General features: G+C 50.2%; 1 protein-coding gene across 9 annotated transcripts in view; it reads left to right on the forward strand.

Moving 5' to 3' along the window:
- The window catches only part of ATP11A (ATPase phospholipid transporting 11A), a 199078-nt gene that overhangs the window by 59954 nt on the left and 116318 nt on the right, over positions 1–22806 (forward strand). The window lies entirely within an intron of this gene.

Raw genomic sequence — 22806 nt, forward strand, 5'->3', positions numbered from 1 at the left:
GAATGTAGCTATTTAAAATTTTATCCCAGTGTTTTAAAGTATGTTTAGAGTATTAGTACCACCCAAATAAATAATCATTCATTCTTTTATTCAGTTGGTAATAATGTGAATGTTTAGTGATTACTAAGCGCTTACTGTATACCCTAGTATGAAGAGAATAAAAGGATGCACAGTAAATATACATCCCCTAATCAGAGACAGTTTCAAATTTTAGTTTATAATTTGTAGGTGTTCCTACTCACAGCTATATATTAGAATCATATGAGAATGAGTGAGGAAGGCCAAAAAAACAAAAGGATCATCGAGAAGCATAAAACAAAAAGGTTAGGAGCTCTGAGAGGCAGGACCCAGGCTTGGTATTGTTGTGTTTTAAATAATTTTCTAAAGTTTTGAATTGTAAAAAAAGCATGCATGGAACTGACCATCATAGCCGTGTTAAGTGTACAGTTCAGCAGCATTGAGCACATCCACATTGTCGTGCAGCGGAACTCCAGAAATTCTTCGTCTTGCAAAACTCAGCCTCTGGGCCATTAAACTAGGTGTCCCCACCTCCCCTCCCCCAGGCTCTGGTGACCACCATTCTGCTTTCTCTGTCTGTGATTTTGACCACTTTAGATACGTCATTTCAGTGGACTCATCCTGTGTCTGTCTTTTTGTGGCGGAATCACGTTCTGTTGTGTGTATACCCCACGTTTTTATTGTCCATTCACCTGTGGATGGACTCTTGGGCGTCCGCCGTAGGCCGTTGTGAATGCTGGCGGCGGTGATCGTGAATGGTGCAGCGCTGATCGTGTGCTGATGTCTTTTCCACATACTGAGTTCATTTCTTTTGGATGCGCACCCAGAGGCGGGACTGCTGGATCCTGTGCTGGGTCATACCTATGTTTAATTCTCTGAGGAACCTCCGTGCTGTCTCCATAGCAGCTGCGTCGTTTCACACTTGCACCGGCAGTGCGCAGAGTTCCAGTTCCCCACGCCCTCACCGGATAACTGGGGTTCCGGCTCCCCACGCCCTCACCGGGTAAATGGGGTTCCGGCTCCCCACGCCCTCACCGGGTAACTGGGGTTCCGGCTCCCCACGCCCTCACCGGGTAACTGGGGTTCCGGCTCCCCACTCCCTCACCGGGTAACTGGGGTTCCGGCTCCCCACGCCCTCACCGGGTAACTGGGGTTCCGGCTCCCCACGCCCTCACCGGGTAACTGGGGTTCCGGCTCCCCACGTCCTCACCGGGTAACTGGGGTTCCAGTTCCCCAGGTCCTCACCGGGTAACTGGGGTTCGGGTTCCCCAGGTCCTTACCGGGTAACTGGGGTTCCGGCTCCCCACGTCCTCACCGGGTAACTGGGGTTCTGGTTCCCCAGGTCTTCACCGGGTAACTGGGGTTCCGGTTCCCCACGTCCTTCCCAGCACTTGGCGCTGTCTAGTGTTTTGGTAGCAGCCATCCTGCTCCGTTTAAGTAGTATCTCATTGTGGGGTCTTGTTGCTGTTGTCTTTTAGAGACAGCATCTCGCTCTGTTACCCAGGCTGGAGTGCAGTGGCACGATCATAGCTCACTGCAGCTTCAACCTCCTGGGCTCAAGCGATCCTCCCACCTCAGTCTACCCAGTAGCTGGGATCACAGGCGTGCACCACCATGCCTGGCTAATTAAAAAAAAAAAAAGACAACTTTTTATGAAGAGGGAGGGTCTCATTAGGTTGCTCAGGCTGGTCTTGAACTCAGGTGATCCTCCTACGTTGACCTCCCAAAGTGCTGGGATTACAGCTGTGAGCTGCCACGCCTGGCCTCATTGTGGTTTTAATTTGCATTTCTCATGACTAGTGATACAGAGCACTTTTCATCTCCTTATTAGACCTTCTCGCTACAAATGTATCTTCAGGTTCTTTGCCTATTTTAAAATCCGGTAATTAATTTTGTTCTGTCACTGGCTTGCATTGGCATAGTTTTTTTTTTTTTTTTAAACTTCCTAAGTGATATTGATGTGTGGCCGGGGTGAAAACCACTGGTCTAGGTGTGGAACAGGTAGAGGGACCCCAGGTGTGACCGAGATGATGAATAGGAGCTGTAGCAAGCAGAGTGTTCAGAAGGTGATAGGGATCACCCGTCTGCTCTGGAAGGACGGATTGTTGAGATGAGATGAACGCTACACTTGTGGACATGCAGACATCTTGCCAACAAGTGGGGTCAGGATGTGGTGCTCAGGCGCAGCGTCAGGGCCAGGGTGGATTCGGGAGCGTAAGGGAAGGGACTCTTGCTGGGAAGAAAAGTAGGTATTGAAGGAGGTGGAGGCAAGACAGTCCCTGCACCTCTCCACCTGCAGACTCAGCTGCCGCCACCGCAGCCTCCCAGAGCTCGGCGTCCACGGGTAAGGACCTCCCTCAGCGTGTGGGCAACACATCTTCAGCCAGCGTGCCAAGAAACTGCAAAGGCAAAATAGTGTTTTTGGCAGTGTTTCAAAGAAACAGAGAGTGCATTGTGTGCACATTCAGTAGCCCTACTGTAGCTTTTTAGCAAATTATAAAAAGTAACACAGGGCCTGGTATGGTGGCTCATGCTTATAATCCCTGCACTTTGGGAGGCCGAGGCAGGCTGGTCACTTGAGGTCAGGAGTTCGAGACCAGCTGGCCAACATGGGGAAACCCCATCTCCACTAAAAATACAAAAATTAGCCAGGCATTGTGGTGCACGCCTGTAATCCCAGCTACTCGGGAGGCTGAGGCAGGAGAATTGCTTGAACCTGGGAAGCGGAGGTTGCAGTGTTCCGAGATCACACCATTGCACTCCAGCCTGAGGGACAGAGTAAGACTCCGTCTCAAAAAAACAAAACAAAACGAAGGAACACAGGATTGTATGCAGAAAGAAAGAGTAAGGCAAAATTGAAGGGATGGGATGAATTTGAGCATCCCTTATCCCAAAATCCCAAATCCAAAATGCTCAAAAATCTGAAACTTTTCAAGCACCAGCATGAAGCCACAAGTGGAAAATTCCATTCATAAGCTGTTGACACAAACTTTCATGCATAAAATTATTTAAAATATTGTATAAAATTACCATCAGGCTATGTGTATGAGGTGTGTGTGAAACACAAATGAATTTTGTGTTTAGATTTGGGTCTCATCCCGAGGTATCTCATGATGCATATGCAAATATCCCAAAATCCAAAGCACATCTGGTCCCAAGCATTTTGGATAAGGGCTACTCAACCTGCGTTTATAGACAGAAGCTAGAAGGCATTTGTGGGACTCTCAAACCAAGATGGGTCTTCATTACCTTCCAACTTTGGTGATCATGTAGTAGACATTTATTCTGAGAAATGATCATAAATATAAATGCATTTCTTTCATTTCTTTTTATTGAGATGGGTCTTGCTCTGTTGTGCAGGCTGGAGAGCAATAGCATGATCTCAGCTTACTGCAGCCTCTGCCTCCTGGGCTCAAGCAATCCTCCCATCTCAGCCTCCAGAGTAGCTGAGACTGCAGGTATGTGCCACCACACCCAGCCAATTTTTGTATTTTTTGTAGAGACAGGGTTCTGCTATGTCACCCAGGCTGGTCTCAAACTCCTGGACTCATGCGATCCGTTCGCCTCGGCCTCCAAAAGTGCTGGGATTATAAGCGTGAGCCACCACGCCCGGCCTCAATGCAATTTTTGCATTATAGTCATTTATGCTTCTTCCTGTTAATCTGAAATAAGCAATTGTGTTTTTTGCTAGTCAGCTACAGAGATAATGTAAAAAATGTTTTAAAACCATATTAAGCAGAAAATGGGGCTTGTAGATCAATATCTTCAATAGTTGCCCATTAAAATTTCAGTATGTGGTCGGCTCTAACTACTGGAGGAGCTTCGAGGTCATGCCAGTGTCCTTAACACTCGCGTTTGTTAAAGACAGCCGCTGCCGCCCTTTGTGGCTGTGCGCCTCACCTCTTCCACATCACGGAGCACACGCAGAATGTCGCCATTTGAGCCATGCACTGGGTCATAGGTGGGCCGGGCGTCAGGGTGCCCACAGCTGGAGTGACCTACAGAGCCCAGCTCTGCTGGGGCCCCAGGGCAGGTGGCTGCAGCGTCCCCAGCGGCCTCCCTGGCATGCCACAGCATGAGGCTGTCTGCTCTGTTGGATGCCATGGGCCATGGATGCGCCTCCATCTCCGCCCAGTGCAGCCAGTCTAACTCCCTAAGCCGCCAGGCTCTGTGCCAAACTCAAGCAGCAGCCAAGTGGAGAGAGCTGGAATGTGTCATCCCTGGTCCCAGCCTTCTATTTCTGATGCCACACTTAAAAGAACAAGGGAAACTTTTATTTCGTAGCTTTCTAACTTTTATTTTAAAAGTCTTTCACTGTTGAATGACTTTCTTGAATTAACTACATTCTCAAAAATATTCCCTGCTTTGGTCAAAGGCTTAAGGAATTTTTTACGAAAAGTTGCAACTTGTTGAGTATTAAAAGTCCTACAGATAAAAATAAGCAAAGGAGATTTACAGAAGTCAGAAAAGAAGAAAAGACACAGATATGCTTCGGGGAAAGTACTGAACCTAGATATTAATCAGAGAAAGCTGGGAACGTTGATTTCTAGGAAGGTGGATACTGTGTTAGGAAGAGAAAGGGAAGGAGAGTCTCCATCTTCCCACGTGGGGACACGTGTGCTGAAGGATGTGGGGTTGAATCCCCCTTCAGCCTCTCGTGAATTTCTCAGTCTTTCAGTCCACTTTGCTCACTAGCGTTTAGTGCACTAGGTTTTCTTTTGGGAGAATGACAGGGCCTCCTTTGAGTTCGGGCAAGGGTGAAAGTGGAAGCTGCCTATTTGGGAGGGATGACTTCTGACCTCTTCTGGGTTACATAGCTTCCCCCCGCCTTTTCATAACAAATAGAATTGTTATTATAATTACCGTCATCGTGATATTTTTATTTATCATTGTCCTCTCCTTCATCAAACATTTATAAAGCAATTAATTCTGTGCCGTTCTAACTTCATCAGTGTAATGTCATCATGAGGTACAATAACATTATTATTCCCACTTTACAGATGGGAATTGAGGCCTAACACGTAGACGGCTGCCCACTGTGGAGGAGTTGAACCTTGGCAATGGGGCCACAGGGTCTCTCTGCTGCCTGTGGGACGGCCCTTTCCTCACTGTTGTGAGCAGGGCTGCTCCTTTCCCCGCAAGATGAACACTGGTGTAAGCGCGCCTTTGCGTCCTTCCATGGACGTTTGTAGAGGTGGAGCTACTGTGTCAAAAGGCATGTGTCTTGGTATTGTTTGTTTACTGCTAAATTGCCACAGTACGTTTTTCTTCCATGAACAGCCTGCGAATACACCCTGCCATTTGTTTATTGGGCTGTTTGTTTTTTTCTCTTGATTTGTGAGAGCTGTTTTTATATTAAATAAATTAGCCCTCGCCAGGTACAGTGTGGCTCATGCCTGTAATCCCAGCACTTTGGGAGGCTGAGTTGGGTAGATTGTTTGAGGCCAGGAATTTGAGACCAGCCTGGCCAACATGGTGAAACTGCATCTCTACTAAAAATACAAAAATTAGCCGGATGTGGCAACACGCACCTGTAATCCCAGCTACTAGGGAGGCTGAGGCATGAGAATCACTTGAACCTGGAAGGTGGAGGTTGCAGTGAGCCGATATCGCACCACTGCACTCCAGCCTGGGCGACAGTGAGGCTCCATCTCAAAAAAAAAAAAAAAACAAAACAAAACATTGGCCCTTTGACTAATACGCATACTGCAGATAATCCCCCCACCTTTTTTTTGAGACAGGGTCTTACTCTGTCACGCAGGCTGGAGTGCAGTGCTGTGATCCCGTGTCACTGCAGCCTGGTTCCAGTGATTCTCCCGCCTCAGAGTGCTGGGACTACAGGCATCAGCCAGTGTGACTGGCCTCCCAGTTTTTCATTTGTCTTTTGACATTATGGTATATACATACACACACGTGTGTATGCACGCATGTGTTTGTAAATACACAAATATACATGTCATTGCATCTTTGTAAATAACGACATGGCCAAATCGTTCATCTTTTCCTGACCCCTGGAGTGCCCCATGCTTTTAAGGGACCCCTTCCCCCTTTCCACAGGTATAAGCCTTTCAGGAATTGGTCTAGTATTGGTCATTCATTTGTTAGGAAATTTAGGATGTTTCCTTTCTTAGGGCCTCTTACTGTAAACCCTGTGTCTGATTATGTCATAAATGGCCTGCCTCATTCCAAGGTGGGGGGAAGTCTGGCAGCAGAGAAGTCACAGCAGTAATGGCGGCCATGTCAGATGGGGATGTGCACGAAGAAGAAAATGGGACAGGATAGTGGGGCTCGGGGGGCCAGGCAGAGGGCAGCCGTTTTCTGTGCTACAGTCAGGAAGGCCTCCTGCGAGGACCTGTTTGAGCACAGGAGTGACACGCAGCGCCCTTCCTGAAGCCTCCTGGGTTCCCGGGGGTGGAGAGTGCAGCTCAGGAGAATCCTCCCAGCGGGCGCCCCTGTGTGGAGTGGGCGCCCCTGTGTGGAGCGGGCACCCCTGTGCCTGGTGGGCGCCCCTGTGCGGAGCGGGCTGTGAGTGATGGGGGCTCCTCTCTCTGTCCCCACCCCCGGCCTCCCGCCATCGTCTTCAGCACTGAATACGTGTCCGTCTGATGGGTTGTGTATTTCTATGTGAGAAAATTAATGAGGAATTTTACTGAGAGTTGTTCTGACCATACAAACTTAATTGCCCTCTCAGTGGAATGAACCACCCGAAATGCCGTAGTGTAGTTTAATAGCCCGGAAGAGCAGTAGAATGCCAAGAATTTACTTTCCATCGCCGATAACCACAGTGTCCTTGCTGGCCATCCTACAATTGCTAAAGAGAATGTAATTGTCAGTGTAGCATCGGGACTTTCCAGGAAAGTCAGCCAGGATGCACCCACCTGGGAGCGGCTTCCGCCTGGCCTCCAGCAGCTGCCGAAGGAGCCGTGTCCTTTGGAGTTAATGGAAGGACGGGCTGTGTATTCAATCACATATGCTACATGGTCTACACATCCTGCCCACAGGTGAGTTAACAGGTCATCTTTTCATCTTTCACTCTAAGTCTTGGGGCAGGAGGTAGAAGTCAGTGACATCAGGCCCAGGGTAAATGAGCCAGTGTTCTCAATGACATATACGGTGGCTTGCAGTCACCCTGGCCCGGACTTTTTTCTCTCACTCTGTCCCTCAGTCCCTTCGTACCTGCGTGTTAGGTGGACGGCGTGCACGTGTCTGCACAGCTGTGTGATGTTCCCCTGTGGACTCAACCTCCCCCACCCCTGGCCACCCCCCGTTATGGACAGCTGGGCTCCAATCTTCTGCTTTTATAAATAGTGCTGCAGACGCCATGTGAGTACATCAGCTATATTTCTGCGAGGACAGCTTTGGGATTGCTTTGGAGAAGGGAGATTTCGGAGAAGAGGGGGTGCGTTTGCTCCGTCAGTGCCGTAGGAGGATGCCTGTTCTCCACCTACCTTGCTAGCAGCCTGCGCTGCCCGGCTTCCCAGCTGCTGGGCCTGCCTCCCACTGCTGGATGAGATGCCATGTCCCATTGTGGTTTTATCTTGTACTTCTCCTGCTAACAGGCAGGTTGAGAATCTTTTTATGTGTTTAAGTCCATTTGCCATTCTTTTCTCTTTTTTGAAAAAGAACAGCTTGTTTATATCTTTTGCCCATCTTTCATTTGGGTTATGTCTTGAGGAGCTCTTTATATATTTCTTTATTCTTGATATTTTTGTCTGATGCCTGACATATTTATTATTAATAATAATGGAGCAATAAAGTGAGTCATATAAAAAAATAATGGAGACAGTGATTCCCAAGCCAAGAGACACATAAATTATTTAACTGCAGTCAAACAGGCTTATGTTAGAAGCGCTTTTTCCAAAATCCAATGTAGAGTTATTTAAATTTAAAAACATGCTGAGGAATTAGAGAAAGAAGCCATCTATGTTCTTCCTGGGGCATCATTTGAGCTCATTACATGATGAGCTCATTACCCCGCTGCCTCTGAAGCTGGTTCTGCCACATGCCTGATGGGCAGATCACAGCCTGACCTTGGCCGGGAGCATCCCGGGCATTGCTGTCTCACCGTGGTCCCCGGTGTTTCGGGATCGAGGAGGGGTCTGGCTTCACTCTCTTCAGTGCCTGGGACCTTCATCCTGAGCCGCAGTTGGAGCCACGGTCCCTGCTGCTGAGATGTGAGAAAGGCCCGCTCTGGAGTCTGGGAAATTTGTTTTCTCGCAGAAGGCAGAGAAGGCCCTGGAATAACAGGGCCGGGTTCTCACTGGCGGGACTGTTTACCTCTGCGATCTGCCCCTTAGTGCCTTGGCTGGTTCTTGGTCTTTGGAGACCTAGACGCAGTCCCACTTCTGCATACCCCTCCAGATAACGCTCGCCATGTTTGGGGCATATGAGCATGCTCCTTGCGTTCACTGTCACCCGGGCATCCCTCCCAGTGGCCCTGTGAGGCAGGCGCCATCCCACAGCCCTGCTCTCCCACCGAGGAAACTGAGAACTGGGCTAATTCACCTGCTGAAGCTGCATGCTTGGAAAGTGGTGCTTAGAGCCAGGCGGGACTCCCTGCAGCCACTGTGCTCCACGCTGCCCCTCCGAGAGGCAGAACTTCCAGAGTGGGCTCTCAGGCCACCTTCAGGGCCTCCTGGAGAGGTTGAGCCCCACACTCCTGGGAAGCTGTTCCCCCACGTTCTGTACTCCACTCACAGGTGGACCCATCGCCTCCAAAGCCTATGGGTCTCATTGGCTGGGATGTCTCACACTGCAGGGCACCTGGCCACCCAGGGGCGTGTCACAAATGCGGGCTGGAGGCGGGGCTCCACCCTGCAAGCCTGCTCAGGAGGCCTCTCCACAATCCACAATCGACCACCTGTCCATGGAGCTCCAGGAATGCTGGCCCGGCCCCACTGCAGGGCTTCCCCAGCCCTCCTAGACACCCTGCACTTGCCCCTCCCAAGCACGTGTGCCTGACCTGCTCCGCGGTGGGCGCAGAGCTCCTGCTGAGGGCTGGACGGCGCGGACCTGGGCCTCTGCAGTGCCAGCTGTGCCCTAGTAGCCAGGGCAGCCGTCGTCAGTCCATGGCTCAGGCGGGCCACTGTGGGCCGATGAAACGTGACTTTGGATGAGGAAATTGTACTTTCCGAACGTTTTCATGTGTCCCCAAACAGTTACTTTTCTTTTGATTTTTTTCAACCATTTAAGGACGTAAATGCATTCTCAGTTCACAGACCACACAGACAGGCTGCAGGCTGCACATGGACTGGGGGCAGGTCTGGGCCCCCACTTCACAGGTCAGAGGTCGCTGGGTTTTGGCGTCCTGTGCTTTCCATTGCACAGTCCCATCCTCTCTTCAGATCCTAGAACTCTGCCCAGCTTGGACAGTCTCTCTGCACCCAGAGACCGGTTTTCCACTTCTTGTCTGTGTCCCTTGTAGCAGTCACCCACATGGCGCTTGTCAGAGGATGGCCCCGAACTGCCTATGGGATCCCACCAGGTCCTCTCAGAGCCTCTGTTTCTTGCCTGTAAAATTGACATAAGAAGCACCTTCCCTGCAGGACTGTGGCCAAGGTTAGCTAGAACCATTTCCAGTCACGGAACCATCACTCAGAGCAGCTCCCAGAACCATTTCCAATCACGGAAGTGTCACTCAGAGCAGCTCCTAGAACCATTTCCAGTCACGGAAGCGTTACTCAGAGCAGCTCCCAGAACCATTTCCAGTCACGGAAGCATCAATCAGAGCGGCTCCCAGAACCCATTTCCAGTCACGGAAGCGTCACTCAGAGCAGCTCCCGGAACCATTTCCAGTCACGGAAGCGTCACTCAGAGCAGCTCCCGGAACCATTTCCAGTCACGGAAGCGTCACTCAGAGCAGCTCCCGGAACCATTTCCAGTCACGGAAGCGTCACTCAGAGCAGCTCCCGGAACCATTTCCAGTCACGGAAGCGTCACTCAGAGCGGCTCCCAGAACCATTTCCAGTCACGGAAGCATCACTCAGAGCAGCTCCCGGAACCATTTCCAGTCACGGAAGCGTCACTCAGAGCAGCTCCCAGAACCATTTCCAATCACGGAAGTGTCACTCAGAGCAGCTCCTAGAACCATTTCCAGTCACGGAAGCGTTACTCAGAGCAGCTCCCAGAACCATTTCCAGTCACGGAAGCATCAATCAGAGCGGCTCCCAGAACCCATTTCCAGTCACGGAAGCGTCACTCAGAGCAGCTCCCGGAACCATTTCCAGTCACGGAAGCGTCACTCAGAGCAGCTCCCGGAACCATTTCCAGTCACGGAAGCGTCACTCAGAGCAGCTCCCGGAACCATTTCCAGTCACGGAAGCGTCACTCAGAGCAGCTCCCGGAACCATTTCCAGTCACGGAAGCGTCACTCAGAGCGGCTCCCAGAACCATTTCCAGTCACGGAAGCATCACTCAGAGCAGCTCCCGGAACCATTTCCAGTCACGGAAGCGTCACTCAGAGCAGCTCCCGGAACCATTTCCAGTCACGGAAGCATCACTCAGAGCAGCTCCCGGAACCATTTCCAGTCACGGAAGCGTCACTCAGAGCGGCTCCCAGAACCATTTCCAGTCACGGAAGCATCACTCAGAGCGGCTCCTAGAACCATTTCCAGTCACGGAAGCATCACTCAGAGCAGCTCCCGGAACCATTTCCAGTCACGGAAGCGTCACTCAGAGCGGCTCCCAGAACCATTTCCAGTCAGGGAAGCGTCACTCAGAGCGGCTCCCAGAACCATTTCCAGTCACGGAAGCATCACTCAGAGCGGCTCCCAGAACCATTTCCAGTCACGGAAGCATCACTCAGAGCGGCTCCCAGAACCATTTCCAGTCACGGAAGCGTCACTCAGAGCGGCTCCCAGAACCATTTCCAGTCACGGAAGAGTCACTCAGAGCGGCTCCCAGAACCATTTCCAGTCACGGAAGAGTCACTCAGAGCGGCTCCCAGAACCATTTCCAGTCACGGAAGCATCACTCAGAGCGGCTCCCAGAACCATTTCCAGTCACGGAAGCGTCACTCAGAGCGGCTCCCAGAACCATTTCCAGTCACGGAAGCGTCACTCAGAGCGGCTCCCAGAACCATTTTCAGTCACGGAAGCGTCAGAGCGGCTCCCAGAACCATTTCCAGTCACGGAAGCATCACTCAGAGCGGCTCCCAGAACCATTTCCAGTCACGGAAGCGTCACTCAGAGCAGCTCCTAAAACCATTTCCAGTCACGGAAGCATCAATCAGAGCAGCTCCAAGAACCATTTCCAGTCACGGAAGCGTCACTCAGAGCGGCTCCCAGAACCATTTCCAGTCATGGAAGCGTCACTCAGAGCGGCTCCCAGAACCATTTCCAGTCATGGAAGCGTCACTCAGAGCGGCTCCCAGAACCATTTCCAGTCACGGAACCATCACTCAGAGCAGCTCCCAGAACCATTTCCAGTCACGGAAGCGTCACTCAGAGCAGCTCCTAGAACCATTTCCAGTCACAGAAGCATCAATCAGAGCAGCTCCCAGAACCATTTCCAGTCACGGAACCATCACTCAGAGCGGCTCCCAGAACCATTTCCAGTCACGGAAGCGTCACTCAGAGCGGCTCCCAGAACCATTTCCAGTCACGGAAGCGTCACTCAGAGCGGCTCCCAGAACCATTTCCAGTCACGGAAGCGTCACTCAGAGCGGCTCCCAGAACCATTTTCAGTCACGGAAGCGTCAGAGCGGCTCCCAGAACCATTTCCAGTCACAGAAGCGTCACTCAGAGCAGCTCCTAGAACCATTTCCAGTCACGGAAGCATCAATCAGAGCAGCTCCCAGAACCCATTTCCAGTCACGGAAGCATCACTCAGAGCGGCTCCCAGAACCATTTCCAGTCATGGAAGCATCACTCAGAGCGGCTCCCAGAACCATTTCCAGTCATGGAACCATCACTCAGAGCGGCTCCCAGAACCATTTCCAATACGGAATCATCACTCAGAGTGGCTCCCAGACCGTTTCCAGTCACAGAAGCATCACTCAGCAGCTCCCAGAACCGTTTCCAATCACAGAAACATTACTCAGAGCGGCTCCCAGAACCATTTCCAGTCACGGAAGAGTCACTCAGAGCGGCTCCCAGAACCATTTCCAGTCACGGAAGAGTCACTCAGAGCGGCTCCCAGAACCATTTCCAGTCACAGAAGGGTCACTCAGAGCAGCTCCTGGAACCATTTCCAGTGACGGAAGCATCACTCAGAGCGGCTCCCAGAACCATTTCCAGTCACGGAAGCGTCACTCAGAGCGGCTCCCAGAACCATTTCCAGTCACGGAAGAGTCACTCAGAGCGGCTCCCAGAACCATTTCCAGTCACGGAAGAGTCACTCAGAGCGGCTCCCAGAACCATTTCCAGTCACAGAAGGGTCACTCAGAGCAGCTCCTGGAACCATTTCCAGTGACGGAAGCATCACTCAGAGCGGCTCCCAGAACCATTTCCAGTCACGGAAGCGTCACTCAGAGCGGCTCCCAGAACCATTTCCAGTCACGGAACCATCACTCAGAGCAGCTCCCAGAACCATTTCCAGTCACGGAAGCGTCACCCAGAGCAGCTCCTAGAACCATTTCCAGTGACGGAAGCATCACTCAGAGCGGCTCCCAGAACCATTTCCAGTCACGGAAGGGTCACTCAGAGCAGCTCCTGGAACCATTTCCAGTGACGGAAGCATCACTCAGAGCGGCTCCCAGAACCATTTCCAGTCACGGAAGCGTCACTCAGAGCAGCTCCCAGAACCATTTCCAGTCACGGAAGCATCACTCAGAGCGGCTCCCAGAACCATTTCCAGTCACGGAAGCATCAGAGCGGCTCCTAGAACCATTTCCAGTCATGGAAGCGTCACTCACAGCGGCTCCTAGAACCATTTCCAGTCATGGAACCGTCACTCAGAGCAGCTCCCAGAACCATTTCCAGTCACGGAAGCATTACTTAGAGCAGCGTAAATTTCTTAGCAACCCTGGTGTTGACATATGTTGATTATAATGATATCCTTACAACATTAAACTATAAAGCCAAAACCAAAATACAAATTAAATAAAATTTAGCCTGTGAAACAGGTTAGATTCCAGGCAGGGCCTACGATTCTGGCTGGCTGTGCAAATTGACCTCTGACCCCGAATAACTGAGGGTCATGTCCATCGTTGCGGTGCCTTCTGGAAAGGGGAAAGTGTTTTTCCTGGCAGTTCTTTCTCTCTAGACCCTGCAGGCCACCTCTCTCACCTGCGTGTTGGGCTTCAGGATCAGGGTCCCCTTCTAGTCCAGGAGAGGCCCCTGTATCTGCCTTCTGCCTAGAGGGTGTGTGCCTGTTGAGTCTGACCACTCACCGGGGCGCTTTCTTGGTAACAGGGTCCCTGTCACTAGACCTTACCTCCCAGGGTCTAGCGGATGGCGGGGCGGGTGGGGGAAAACAGCAGACACGATTTCAGACCGCTGGTGGCAGTTGAGCTCAGGTGGGCCTCACCTGGAGAGCCTGGACGGTGTCAGAGGTGCTTCTTGGCTGGTGGCCGAGGCTTCCCAGATGCCTCTTTGCCTTTCTTCTGGGGCGCGGCCCTCTGCACCCCAGGGCAGCCTGTGTGGTGTCTGATGATTTCCACAGCAGCCAAAGCAGCTTGTGGCAGCCGGGGCCTGCTCCCAGCGTGGGGCCTGCTCCCAGTGCGGTGCCTGCTCCCAACGTGTCCACTACATCTAGTAATTTGCTAGTTGAAGTTGTTACATACCAGTTACATCGTTTACAAAATGATCATATTTTAAGAATTAGCTTTATGTGGATTTATTCCACATTGATGTGAGCACCTACTGTACATGAGATAGCATGCTAAGTGCTTTTTATTTATTTAGGCAAAAGATAAAAAGTTACTGCTGCCACGATCTGAAGTGTTACTGGTGGAGCTATACAAGCTCGTGGATTTAGGGAGTCCAGCCTACGAGAATGGCTGCCTGTGACAGAAAGCAGGGGCGAGCGTCCAGGAACAGAGCTGTGCTCATGGCAAAACAAAGACGTGCTGTGTTTCTGGCCTTTGTGTTCTCTCCAGTGGTGAACAAACATAGGAAGCTTTCATCTTCAGAGTAAACAGAAATTCCAAACCCATTTCACGCAGCTTTTTCTAGAAGGCAATGTGTTTAATCCACTTGTTTTCTGAGTCTCTTACTGTCATCACGACTTCCTCTTATGTCCGTGTTAATTACCATCACAGGTATTTGCGAAAACTACAAGGTCTATTCAGGTCAGGACTAGCTTCTCTATTTTTTCACATTTTACTTGGTGTTTCCACAACTGGGCTGTTAGTTTTAGACCTCTGCAGAGGAGAACTGATTTGAATCAGGAGAAGCATGAGGTTCCCCTCACGGAGGTGGACAGGACGCCCACTCCTTTCCCAGGCTGGCCTCCTTGTCTCACCCCACAGGAGAAGGGCCAGGGGCACGGACCATCAGGCCAGTTGTTCAATGTTCGGGAATCTCAGGAGACATTGTTAAACATTAAATTACATAAACAATTAAGTTGTATTAAAAACAAAAGTCTTTAAAAATACCTACTCAAAACGTCTTTCTTCCCGATTGTCTTGCTGAGTGTTTCGCTGCAGTCTGTGCTTCCGAGGATGGTGTCGTGTGTGTGCGGCGGAAAGACGAGTTTCTGGCAAGGGTGAGCGGCTGCAGGTCTCTCGCCGTGTTAGGGGAGCCAGGGGCCAGCGTGGTGGGGTTCCCAGAGAGCTGCTTCTGAACTTCCAGAAGCTTCCAGGGAGTCCATGCCACATGCACGAGTGCGGGACACATGCTACTCAGGTTCCATCCAAGTCTCAGCCTTTGTTTTTACACTAAAGACATTTTTGTTGTTGTTTTTGAAACAGAGTCTTGCTCTGTCGCCAGGCTGGAGTGCAGTGGCACGAACTCGGCTCATTGCAACCTACACTTCCCAGGTTCAAGCAATTCTCCTGCCTCAACCTCCCAACTAGCTGGGATTACAGGCATGCGCCACCATGCCTGGCTAATTTTTGTATTTTTAGTAGAGACAGGGTTTCACCATGTTGGCCAGGTTGGTCTCGAACTCCTGACCTCAGGTGATCTACTCACCCCTGCCTCCCAAAGTGCTGGGATTACAGGCGTTAGCCACCACGCCTGGCCACTAAGGACATTTGAAGTAAGAAGAGTGGATCAGTAAACATTTCTTTTTTTTTCTTTTTTTTTTTTTTTGAGACAGAGTCTCTCTCCGTCGCCCAGGCTGGAGTGCAGTGGCGCAATCTTGGCTCACTGCAAGCTCCACCTCCCGGGTTCACGACATTCTCCTGCCTCAGTCTCCCGAGTAGCTGGGACTATAGGCGCCTGCCACCACACCCAGCTAATTTTTTGCATTTTTAGTAGAGATGGGGTTTCATCGTGTTAGCCAGGATGGTCTCGATCTCCTGACCTCATGATCTGCCCATCTCGGCCTCCCAAAGTGCTGGGATTACAGGCGTGAGCCACCGCTCCCAGCCCACATTTCTTAAATCTATCTTGCTAGCTCCTCTCACACACTCCAGCAACTAACACTTGTGAAGCATTTTTCAATTTTCATACACAGTTATATTATCTCAGAACAGTTCATTACCGTGGGGTGTGTGCTCTTCATAAATGCAAACTGACTCAGAAGCAGCCGTCAGCCAAAAAATTGGCTTTAGAATGTACAGTTTTGTAGCCTTCATTTTTTACGTTACATTTTCAGTTAAGATGTGAAAATCATTGAACCAATTCATTTAATGAAAAGTTGAGTAACATTTATATTTTGTCCCTTCCATGGGTAAACATAACACCAAATACTTCTCTTGTAAAAACAGCAACGTGTGCAGGGTATAGAAATTCATCCGTTTCCCTGTCCCCTCTTATCCTGGGTGAGGGCTCAGACAGAGGATTTGCTGCAGAAACATTCGTGTCTGCAGCAAAGGTAGGGCTTAGAGCAGGAGGAGGCTGGGAGAGCTCTGGGTGACTCTAGGTGGATGAGGCCACATCCTGCAGCCGTCTGGAGAGGTTTTTGCTGTTGCGTGCTGGGGTTTAAACCTGGATCTGTCTTGCTGTGTAGCAGAGGCTCTCACCTGGGAGCAGTCTTGTTCCAGTCATCCGCAACACACTTGGCAGAGTCTGGAGACTTTTGACCGTCATGACGGTGGGGGTTGCTCCCAAGAGCCCGCTCTGAAGACTTCCTAACCTGCTTGCTCTTTCAACAACAGCGTGTGGACACATTTTTAACCTGAGCGATGTAACAAACAAATTCAGCCAGCTGTGACGATGACTTTTCAGTTTCACATTAACAGTTCATTGAACTTATACACCAATGAAACTTCTCTATCACCATGAAGGGCTCAGCAAATGTACTTTCATTTATTGATGCAGAAATTGGAGATTGGTACTCTTTATCGTCTACTTACTGTGTAAAGGATGTTTCCAGGATGATCTAGAAGGTTTTCAGTGCCTGTTTTGTAAACTTTTAATTTTTTTTTAATAGAACAATTTTACTTTTTCCTCTTTTGCCAAGAAGACAGAATGAAGTCAATTCTGAAATGGCAAATTCTTCTGTTTATGAAATGCTATAAACATTTTATAACCAGATAATCACATTAATTTTTGTAAACGCCCTTGGGTAGGTTATTCGCACAAGTTATGCATTTTTCATGTGAGTTGCTTTTCACTTAAAAAAAAAAGTGCATGCAACAGAAAACACAACCTTGTCCAATCGATGTGCTGAGCTAATTCCTGTCATCATTAACTGGATAGGGACCACAGAAAGCCGTCTGTCAATATGCCTTAGGGTGGCAGATGCAGCTTGGGGCTTAAAGGAAGAGAAATAGAAAGATTTGATTCTGTTGAAGAGCAGTGTGTCATCCCTGAGCCGGATTCCATTTAACATCTTATAAACAAAACGTGAGTCTTTTCATTTCTCAGTCTTCCACGTAAGCAGTCCAGAAAGTGGGAATAAAGTGACTTTTCTTTTCTCTAATTATTCAAAATTCATAGTAGTACAGTTGAAAAGGGGGCACCTCGCGGTGAGTTTCATGCTTCCCTTCGTCCAGGGGCTGCTGTGTCCTGGGTGCTGTGTGTATAGGGCCCCCGCCGAGTCCAGTGTGGGTGGCAGAGACGCATCCAGAAGCCCCCAGTAAGTTTAGCATTAGCCGCTCGGGTGAGGACTATGGCAGAAGAGTTCCTGGTGATTTCAGTAAAAAAGATGTTTTACATGCCAGATAGAAACATACTCAAATGATATCAACATCATTTGGGTTGGGTTATTAAGTTGTTCTTTTGATGTTCTTTTTAAAAAAGATTTGATCTCAATATAAACAAACTTGCCTAATTTTTTTCAGCTAGTTCACACAGATATTCAATATGCATTCATAAGCTGGCCCTGTTCCCTCTTCTTGCTCAGAGGCTGGAAGAACTTCCCATGCACCAGGTCATGTTTGTGTAAATATAATTACACCGTATCATGTAAATATAGTTACCAGCGCAGTTGTTAACAGTTCTACCAATAAATATTTATTGCTTTGATCTGAGTTTGATAATCAAACTGAGATTTAAAACACAGTGGCCCGGGAAGGATCAAAGGTAATTGTAACGACACATTCCTTATTCCTTCAGTCCACAGGACTTCTTAGACGTTGTTGGGAGGTGGAGGGGGGTGATGACCCCTTAGCCACAGTTTCCCTTTCTGTAGTTTCAGTTACTTGAGGTAACCGAGGTATGAAAATATTAACAGGAAAATTCCAGAAATAAACAATTCCCAAGTTTTAACTTGTGCACCCTTCTGGGGAGCGTGGTGAAATCTGGCTCCGCCCGCTCCATCCCTCCCGGGACTGAACCCTCCCTTCGTCCAGTGTCTCCAGGCTGCGGACGCTCCCCGCCCCTCTTACGGCCTCTCGGTTATCAGATCCACGGTCCAGGGGTCGCAGTGCTCGTGTTCAGGGAACCCTCATTTGACTTCATCATGGCCTCAAAGCACAAGAGCAGTGAGGCTGGCAATGCGGGTACACCTAAGAGAAGCCGGAAGGTGCCCCTTTAAGTGAAAAGTGAAAGTTCTCGACTTAATAAGGAGAAAGAAAATGGTATGCTCAGCAATCTCAGGAGACATTGTTATGTTGCCAAGATCTCCAGTCAGATGGAATCTTCTATCTGTGAAACTGGGAACAGCATATTGTTATAATTGTTGTATTTTATTATTAGTTATTGTTAATCTCTTACTGTGCCTAATTTATAAATTAAACTTTATCGGGGTGTGTGTTCATAGGGAAAACATTTGTCCATAGGATTCGGTACTCTGTTGGTTTTAGGAATGCCCTGGGGTCTTGGAAGCACCCCTGAGGATAAGGGGGATGCTGCACTCACACCATTGCACACCTTAGTCTGCCACTTGTCAGCCAGTGTGGCCCCGGCTGGAACACTGTGGCTCATTCTAGCTGTGCTTTTAGAAAAGCCTTGGGACGCACCTGCTCGGCCAGGTTGCACGGTGAACCTGCAGCAGGGGTGGGGCCTCCCCAGGGACATTTTGGCTGAGCGGGCAGCAGCTGCCCCAGGCTTACAGGCTGAGTGGCACACTCACTTCCTCCCTACTGGAGTCACCTGCCTAGCCCTGTAGGTGTTTGAGTTCGTGACCTTGATGGAACTCATCAAGTTCCTTGATGGAAGATAGAAAGCAGCAGGAAAGACAGTCCCTGTTATCAAGGCATTGTAACCTAAGGTCATGGAGACTTGTGCTTATGAAGTATATGTGTGTTTTAAGTGTGTGGGAAACCTTCACAGGACAGCTGACTGCAGACTCCCAACGCCCTCCTCCTCCTCTGTCCCAGCTCAGGGTGGGCTTCTGGGCCGGGTCCTGCTGGCCTCCTGTCACAGCGAGGTTGGAATCTGTACTGCAGAGACTGGCATTTCTGCATCATTCCTGATGCCCGATGCTGAGATTAGGAAATCAGTGTCTGAAGCTGAGAAGCGGTTTCTCAGAGTATGAGCTGGGACCTGAAAGGCCACTGTTGGAAAGACAGCAGCAGCCTGCAGGCCTTTGTAAGAACTGTCTCTGTGGGCCCCTGAGACTGCTGTGCGCCTGATGTGACAATCAGGAGGTGTCTTCAGTCCCGGCCGTGGTTCAGAGGAGACCACGATAAACTCCTTCAGGACACTGCTCCATCATTTTTCCTCACCCGAATATAAGAGCCAGCTACAGATGGGGTGTGTTGGGTGTGACACAGGCTGGAAATGTGCAGGAGTGGTTCATTTTTCTTCCCCTTAACTCCTGTGTCCTCGCGGTAAAATTCCATTGCTGTAAAGTCATGAGCTCCAAACCCAGTTATGCTCAGCTGAGTTCCATGGAATAATTTCATTCAAGATCATAAAACGTAAAACATCACAAACAAAAAGTGTGTCTTTACAAATGCTCACGGTATGATGGGCAGCCCTCCAGGAGTGGCATGGAGGCCGGGGCACTCAGTCGTGTGTGCTGGGCGCACAGGCCTTCCTCGCCGTGCGCGGCTCCTGAGCTCTGAGTGAGGCAGGCGGTGGCAGTGACCCATCCTTTTCTGGTAACTTCTTAGGGGCAAAGAATAAAACCATTCTTCAGTTTGCCCCATTTTATGCCTTTAATTTCAAAAAGCATTTGACAGACGCAGAAAAGCGCATCCCGGAGCAGCCCTGCGCGGTGGCTTTGCACCTGTGTCCAGGGAGTTGCGTATAAAGATCTTCTTCCTTCATGATAATTTCTATGCCTGCATGTCTTACCATGCCTGATTATAGCAAATCCCAGGTACACGTTATAACAACAGCTATTACGTTGTAAACCGAAAACAAAATTCTAAGCCTCCAACCGACGGAATGGACCTGCCTCTTGGCCAAGGGGACCCCAAGGAAACAGGAAAGGCGAGTTCAGCCTCTGATGGGAAGAGGGGCTCGGACAGGCCTCATCCCACCCTCCTCCCTTTGGACTGGCAGTGAAATTAAAACAGAGACCTGAGACTGACAAAACAGACTCTTTGTACCAGTAAGTTTCCAACCTGACTCTAGTGTACCCTCACATGACCGATAGCAGGCCCTGAGAGAAATTATCTTACCTCAAAATACATTTCATTGACATATTTTGAAATGGCCCCTCACAGCTGTCTCTTGTGGGGGAAATTTGCATTCTGTAATCCCCTTCCCTTTTCAGCTCTTTTCTGGAGAGTCTGAACCCTTTTAAGCTCTGATAAGAGACACTCACCATCTCTTCCCTCTGAAGGCTGCTACCTGGAGGCGTCCTCTACATGGAGGAACCTTGGCTTCCATGACCTCCTTATCTTAACTTCGCGCTGACTTCAACTCTTCATGCCGAGCTTCACTCTTTCAAGCAGTCGCCAGTCAGGAAATCTTTGAATCCACCTGTGACCTGGAGGCTCCACCACCCCCTGCTTGGAGATGTTGCACCTTCCCAGGCCAGACCAACGCCACCTTCCCTGTGTTGGTTTATGTCTTTGCCGGTCGCTTCTGTCTTCCTAAAATGTGTCGAATCAAGCTGTGCCCCAACCACCTTGAGCACACGTTCTCAGGACCTCCTGGGGCCGTGTTACAGGCCATGGTTTTAACTTTGGCAAAATAAACCCCTAAATTGATTGAGACCCATTTCAGATACTTTTTGGTATAAACTTAAGTTGTGGAAAGAGATTACATGTTTTGTTTGGAGTGTTACCAGGAGTTGTTACGATCTTGGAAAGTCACAGCTTGCAGTAGCCCTCTTTGGCCGTAGCCCCTCGTAAAGGCAGGAATATCTGTGTGGGGTGATGGAACCCCAACCCCAGGCGTCCTGGCACCCCGTAAAGGCAGGAGTATCTGTGTGGGGGGATGGAACCCCAACCCCAGGCATCCTGGCACGGTGGTGCCTCTGCATTAACAGTGACATCGCTCCTGGACGTTTCACCTCTGACGTCTTCAGGGCCCCAGCCTGTTCCTTACAGGCTCATGCTTGAGTGTTTATCATGACTTAGCTTCCTTCTGTCCTTCACAGACAGTGCACTGTAGTGGTTTGTAGAAGTTACTGGTGCAGGTAGCCCTGTTCCTTACGATTTCATGGAGTGGGGACATTAGGAATATTTGTTTCCTGATGGAGGGGCTCCTGGGTCTGTCAGGGTTAGAAGTCCTCTTGGTGATGAGCAGAACAGGGCAGTGAGAACTCTGTCTGGAAGGCCCAGGCCTGGGTTGAGCCCCCAGCCTGCCTCCCATCCAGACAGAGTCCCAGGTGGGGCCTGTGGGCTGTGACTGCTGCAGGGATGGCATTAAAGGAGCCGAAGAGGCCCTGGAAGCCCAGGAAGCTGGCGACGTGCCCCCCGCATCAGGCTGTGCATTAAGTCACCACATTCAAAGGGTTTGTGTCCCCTTGGTGGGTCTGCCTGGGGATGGGGCTGTAGTGGGCCGGAAGTGCAGAGTCCTGTGTTCACACTGGATGGCTACTGAGGTGAATGGGACCCAGGCACGTTTTCTTACGGAATGTCCACAGCCTGGTTGTTTATCCCAGAAGATCAATAATAGTGATCACCCTCTGACCACAGGCCAACCTCTTTCCTTAGCTCAGGGCGCTACCAGTCTGGGCTGGTAGAAGCACCGACACCTGCCTCACTCGGATCCCTGGAGGAGGATCCTATGGGCACTGGGGCAAGGCGGGGACATCTTGGCGGCCTCCCCACCACACGTTTTTCTTGCAAGTCCTTTGAACGGCACCTGCTCCTTAGCTGCTGCCTGGCGACTTTGAGGGTTTCAGTGAGATGGGGTGAGTGCTTCCCAGCCAGCAAAGTTCCTTGACAGTGGCTGGCTTGCCCCCCCGGCTCTGGAAGCTTCTCCCCCTGGGCCTTCCAGTCTCATGTGTGGACACAGACAGGAGAGGTGAGGAGGAGCTGCAGGGGCGGCCTGGGCAGTTCCTGTGACCTGGAGGCCTGGCGAGTTGTTCTGACAGCCAGGCACATCCTCCGCGAGGCTTCTGAGGATGCCTGGAACCCCAGGCCCGCCCTGCCTTGTTTTCTGGTCCTGGCCTGGGGGGGTCGTGGTCTCACTGGTGCAGCCTCCTCCGGGCAGGCCCCGCCTCTGCTCCCTTCCCCTCACTCCATCCAATTCAGCCCCGTTTCCTTGTCCACTCCACGTTCTTCTGAGCATGTCTCTGGGACACGGTTAAGATTAAGAAGCGGCCTCTGAGCAAGGGAGAACGTACTGAGATTGTCTAAGTGAACTTCAAACACAGGAAGAAGCGTTCAGTCAGTGTTCATGGTGAGAACAAGGGTTGATCTTTTGAATGAGTCACGGGTTTGAGAGAGACCTAAGAACCATTCAATTTGAAAACTAGATTCACTTTGAACAAAATATCTCAGGGGCTAAATATTCCAGTTAGGTGTGGGGAAGTGTCTCTGAGAACGAAAGCTCTGACTAACTGGAGCCTGCTGCAGTGGATCTGAAAGACACTCATGAACAATTCTCGCTGCGGAGCTTAATAAACCAACAATACAAACGATTTTCTGTAATGAACTCCCGTAAAGCAGCCGCTCTCCTCACAGCGCTGAGCAGATGTAACCGCCAGGATCTTCCCCGTTCTGAAGCTGCAGCTTCGTTACAGGCCGGTGTCCAGCATTGATCCTTGAGCTGACCACGGGCAGTTTTAGTTCACGAGTGTGGATTCTTGGGATACAGTCAGGGGCGGATCCCCCTGTCACGGGTTGTAGAAATTGACGCAGCATTTTCCAATGTGCCCACCTGCTTGAGGAAGGAACGGTGGTGGAGACGGACTTCTTCTTCTTTCGATGTGCCCACCTGCTTGAGGAAG

The sequence above is a fragment of the Pongo abelii genome, chromosome 14 (assembly GCF_028885655.2).
Source record: "Pongo abelii isolate AG06213 chromosome 14, NHGRI_mPonAbe1-v2.0_pri, whole genome shotgun sequence".
Lineage (NCBI taxonomy): Eukaryota > Metazoa > Chordata > Mammalia > Primates > Hominidae > Pongo > Pongo abelii.